Below are 6,000 nucleotides of genomic sequence, written 5' to 3' on the forward strand. Positions count from 1 at the left end.
AAATAAATGTCCAGCCTTCTTGTTTACTCCAATTTTTTCAGTTACCTATTCACACACGACAGATGCCCAAATGCAAACCTGGAAGTACGTATAATAATACTACTGGATAGCACAGGGTAAATCTGAAGGTGGACGAGCTCTATGCTGTACTCTACTATGTTCTTTACAGAATATACCATAACTATACGAATATATGTATACATACGTGTGTATATATGATTACATAAATAATAGGTGTGTATGTGTGTATATATAAGTATATATAAATATGTGTATACATAAATGTCTGTATTGTGCGAATAAACCAGTTATGGAATGGAATAGTTATAGATTTAAAGTTACGAATTTACAAAATTTCATTTAGATTATTTACTTATTTATGATTAAGCTTGTTCATATAGCGTCTTTGTAAACATTTAGAAATTATAAATATTTTCTTTTGATATTTTTCGTCAAATAGTTAAAGTGTGTTAATCTGATGAAGCATCATTACATATTTAAACGGATTTGATTATTCTTGAAAAACTTTGTTTTATTAATGAAGCGGAAACAGCTGTAATTTATGAGATGTGTCATTTGTTTGTATAAAATATTTAAATTGAATTGAATTTATAATTGTTCAATTTATTGTTTCTGATTTATATTTATATATAAATATATATATGTGTGATTTTAGGCACTGGGACATGTTGGTTATATAATGTGTGAAGGAGTGTCTACATATTGTATGAGTAGATGGCTGGGATGTGTGAACGTGTTTGTGTGTGTGTGTGAATGTAGATATTATGGGTGCATGTGTATATGTGTCTGTATCTGCATGCAAATGGGTTGTTACATAGTGAACCTGCATGTGGTTGATGTATGAAGTGTGTGCGCATGTATGTGTAGAGGTTTGTGGATTTATGTACTCTGATGTAGGCCAGCCAATTAATGGCATTGGTTCCATCTATCTCTGCTAAGCAATCAATACCCCTTCACCCCTGCAATTGGTCAGTTTCTGTTATCATGCCATTCAGATAGATGTTTATAACCACTACTTTTCCCCACTTAATGATATTTCTCTTTTCTCCCTCTTCTTTCTCCCCACTCTCTTTTCCTTCCTTCTCTTCAACTCTATGTGACTCCCACTCTCACGTACATGACCTCAACCTTTCCCTTTACATACTTCTTGACCTTTCTATTTTTTTTATTTTTTTTTAATTCTGTACTACTGGCTTCTCTATTTAGTTCAATTCACCACTGTGATGAGTTAGCTTGGAAATTCCAAGTGACAATGTAACCCTTATTTGATAAAGGTAATCTCAGCCTGATGAGTAGCTAAGCTGAGCACCCTTTGTTGCATAACTATTACATGAGAGATTTTGCTACCAAAGGAACATATCTAACATGCATTTTACATGTTCATCCCCCTCAATTTGTGTGTGTGTATCTATACTATATATAAAACAGAGATGTGTGTGTAATCGCTTTTCACGTGAAATCGACTTCACCAAATGCTTCCATACTTGTGATGCATGAATAATTTGACCTCGGATAAATGTTAGGCTCTTCATTTGATTTTTTTAATTAAAAATAAATAATATTGCTTTATATTTAAGATTCACTTCTTTAAAAAGGTTCCTCAATGTCAACTTCCGGTATTGACGTAACAACAGCAAAAAGCTTCACTCTCTATTTTGTGTGTGTGTGTGTGTGTGTTCGTGTGTATGAGAGAGAGAGAGAGAGTAAATACTACATACACACCGCTCTCTCACTCTGTTTCGCACACGCACACACACACCCCTTGACTCACTCACACACTGTCTCTTACAAACACACACATACATAAATGTATACAAACATATTTACAAAGACACACGTGTGTGTGCATGTTTGTAAGAGACAGAGTGTGAGTGAGTCAAGGGCTGTGTTGTCATATGCATACATCCAAAGATGTATGTATATTTATGCATGTACGTATACATGACAACAAACCTCTCTCTCTCACTCACACTCTGTCTCTTACAAACACACACATACATAAATGTATACAAACATATTTACAAAGACACACGTGTGTATGCGTGCGTGGGGGGTTCCACAATCGCCATTTATTTCAATTACTCTTGTGAGGATATTCACGTAAATCATTTTTTTCCTTTAATCCCCATTTTAATTTTCGTAAAAGTTTCCAAGTACCAATGAGGCTTTTTGGCACATCTTCATTTTCCCCATTCCTGAGAGGCGCCCAGCCATCATTCATCTGAGAGTCCATCTACAGAATGTCCTCAAATTTCTATACAGCATATTTTGCCTTTTTTTCTTCAAGTATATAAGCAACAATTTCATTCCTGAGCAACGCCAGGTGCCTCTGCTAGTATATATATATATATAGAATACTTACTTGTAAACAAAAATTATACCCATATGTAGTGTTGCACTAAATAATAAGTTAAAAACAATAAATGCACAAACGGGAAACAGACACAGAAAGTCGCCAAATCCTCATCAGTTATTGGCCAGAGAGTCAAACACAATTTCACACCTTAACCGATAATATTACATCCCTTTCTGGTGGCGCTGATGGCAAAACTCCACTGGGAATTGGTGAGCCAAAGAAAATAAGACAGAAAAGGAACAGACAAGAAATAAACAACTATGTGACACAGAAAGTTAACATTTAAATGTGGAATAAATATAATTCAAGATGAGACAGTTAGTTGATAGATGAGGGAAAGAGATGAAAACAAACAAGACATCTGTGGGCATATGAACGAACTGAAATAAACAAAATAAGGCCTTGGGGCCAGACAAGATGAAAATAGTCAACACCAGGAGAATATCCTAAAGGATTAACAGAGAGACAGCGAAAGTTGAATAGAGTGAGAGATGAAAGTAAATGTGACCATTTGCTATGAGAGTCGGCATGAAAAGGAAGATAAGGCGATGACCATGGGTCGCATGTCAGTAGTAGGAGGTGGAAAAGTGGTAGAGGGCAGAGAGAAACACACTCTGTGTGTTTTCTCTTGTCTCCCATCCTATTCATCTTTTGCTGTCTCTCTATTAATCCTTTAGGATATTCTCCTGGCAGTGACTATTGTCAACTCCTGTCTGGCCCTTAGGCCTTATTTTGTTTGTTTATTCCAGTTTGTTTGTATGCTCACTAATTGTCTCGTCTTGAATTATATTTATTCCACATTTGTATGTTAACTTTCTGTGTTGCATTGTTGTTTATTTCTTGTCTGTTTGTTCATTTCCTGTCTTGTTTTTTGGCGGTTTTTTGCTGTTGGCACCACCAGAAGGGGATGTAATGTTATCTTTAAAGCACAAAATTGCTTTTGACGCTCTGGCCAATAACTGATAAGGATTTGGTGATCTTCTGTGTCTGTTTCCTATTTGTTTGTGCAGTTATTATGTTTATAACTGATTTTATATAAATATATATATATATATATATATATATTTACACACACAGTTACCCTGTCTCTTTCTGGGTGGGTAACCATGTACCTCCTCTACAGCAAGACACCTATTTTCTATCTCACTATATAACCCTTCAACATCTGACACAAGATCACCTCCTCCAATGCCCCTTCCCCTCTTAAAGGATCTTTGTCTTGCAAGTTACTTGGTGACCCTGCCAGTGCTGATGTCACATAAAAAGCATTCAGTCCATACTGTAAAGTGATTGGCATCTGGAAAGGCAAGTACTCCGTTCATTCTACTGGGTGGTTGGTATTAGGAAGGGCATCCAGGCATAAAAATCCGGTCAAAACAGACACAGAAGTCTGGTGCAGGCTCCTCACAAACCATCCAACCCATGCTCGCATGGAAGGTAGATGTTAAACGATGATGACATGCACACACAAAATGAAAGTGGGTGCTTGCCTAGCCAGATCCTCTATTCCTGCTCCTTGCATGTACTTGTCCCTGATAATTTGAGGATTGATGAAAATAGTAATTTGTTGAGTGGTAAATACTTGTTACTGACTTCAGGCAAATGCTCACACAAACCTTCCTCTTTTCAGGTGCAAACAATCCCTTAGTCACCCACACATCTTTCTATTGAGTGTACAAAATTAGAGATACCACAATCAAAGTTGGCATAATGAAAGGTAGATCCAGGGAGATTGCTGAAATGTTAGACTGGAGGTATGTAGATGTGTGCAGTGTGCAAGAAGATTGCAGTTAGAAACTTCATGAACAAGGAACAAAGATATAAATCCTTCTGGATAGACAGTAGTGATGGTGTGGATGGTGTAGACATATATTTGGTAGAGAAATAAGTAAAATAATTAAAGTAGTTAGAATGTGTGATAGAATAGTTATGCTAACACTATCTTTGAAAATACAATAGTGACATCTATCTTTGCACATGTTCCACAATTTGAACTGGCAGATGAACAGAAGGACTTATTTTTATGAGGCCTGACAAATGAAAATAATCATATTAACATGGCTAGTGTCTTCGTTGGACATTTTAGGAAGCGTTTTGATGTATTCCATGGGGTATATGAAGGTTATAGCTCTGGTTCTCAAAATGAGGAGGGAAAAAGGCTATTGGGGCTCTGTGATGCAAATGATTTAATGATCTATAACGCTAATATAAGGAAAACAATCAGCCATCTGGTTGCCTATAAATCTGGTCAGCAAACAAGCCAGATTGACTATATGCTCACCAGAAAATGAGAGAGACATATAGCTGTGAATATGAAATCTTTCTCAAGTAAGGAATATACAATCCATTATGAATTAGTGGTAAGTGACTTAAGATTTAGAGCTAGAAATATTCAGATACAAACTAATCTAGAAAAGGAAGATATGGAACCTTCAAGATCCAGTGAATAGTTAGAAATTTATAGAAGTGCTAGTTAAAGTATTTGCTGAAAAGGAGGAAACCAAAAGAGAGCAACAGGCCAAATTTGTGGCTGGTGAAAAGTTCTATCCAGACCAAGAGTGACATAGTAGTGAGACAGTGAGGTAGACAGGGCCCACATGAACGCTTGTGGTAACTCCTATATGCTGATGATCTCATTCTTATAGCTAAATATGTAGTTGAATTAGAAAAGAAATTCCAGGTATGGAGACAAAGTTAGGAATCAAAAAGTTCTACAAAGCCAGAAAACAGACAGGTCTCTAGTCCCTTGAGGAAAATGGACCTGCTCAGTATGTAGAAAAAGTGTAGCTAGAAATTCCATATGGTGTATAGTGCAGACTATAGGCACACAAGAGGTGCAATGGAATCTCAGGAAGATGAACAGAGAAAGTAGGCTTTGTATGTAGCAGAAGCACAAGAGTAATATTCACTAATATATGGGAAATAGATTTTCTCAAATGCTTCAGAGAATCCTTAGCGGTTGTAGTTCCTGTTACCTAGATGAGAGTACAATGCTCCTTGGCGAGAATGGACTGGACCACTACATATAAATAGTAGCAGTCTGCGTAAGTGAGGTAGTCCATTTTACTTCCATAGTTCATGTGTTGATAGTTCAAAGTTGGAATTCAAAGTTTACAGTTCAAGTTAGTGTTGGATTGTTGGTTCCTAAAAGATTGTTGTTACGTTCTGTGTGGTTACTGCAATTTGTTTCAATTATATTGTTATTACTCTATTGCAGTGTATTCGTTAATCCATAAGGATATAACAATGACCCAATTAACTGTGGTGAAGAATGTTCTGAAAGTATAATTACTAGAAAAAAAATATGATGGAGAAAATTCAAGGTGATATTAACTCTGTTGGTAACGAAAGATTTCTCTCTTAGTGAAAGGCAGACTGTATGATGGCTGTGTACAAACAGCTATGTTACATGGTAGTGAAACATGGGCCCTGAATGCAGAGGGCATGCAAAAACGAAAAAGAAATGAAACTAGTATGCTCCACTGGATGTGTAACATCAGTGTGCATGTGTGACAAAGTGTAAAAATATTGAGAGAAAAAAAATTGGACATAAGAGGAATTAGATGTAGTGTGCAAGAAAGAAAAGTGCACTGGTATGGTCATATGATGCATATGGATGAGGG

This window comes from Octopus bimaculoides, chromosome 2 (genome assembly GCF_046866305.1).
Source record: "Octopus bimaculoides isolate indiv1 chromosome 2, ASM4686630v1, whole genome shotgun sequence".
Classification (NCBI taxonomy): Eukaryota; Metazoa; Mollusca; class Cephalopoda; order Octopoda; family Octopodidae; genus Octopus; species Octopus bimaculoides.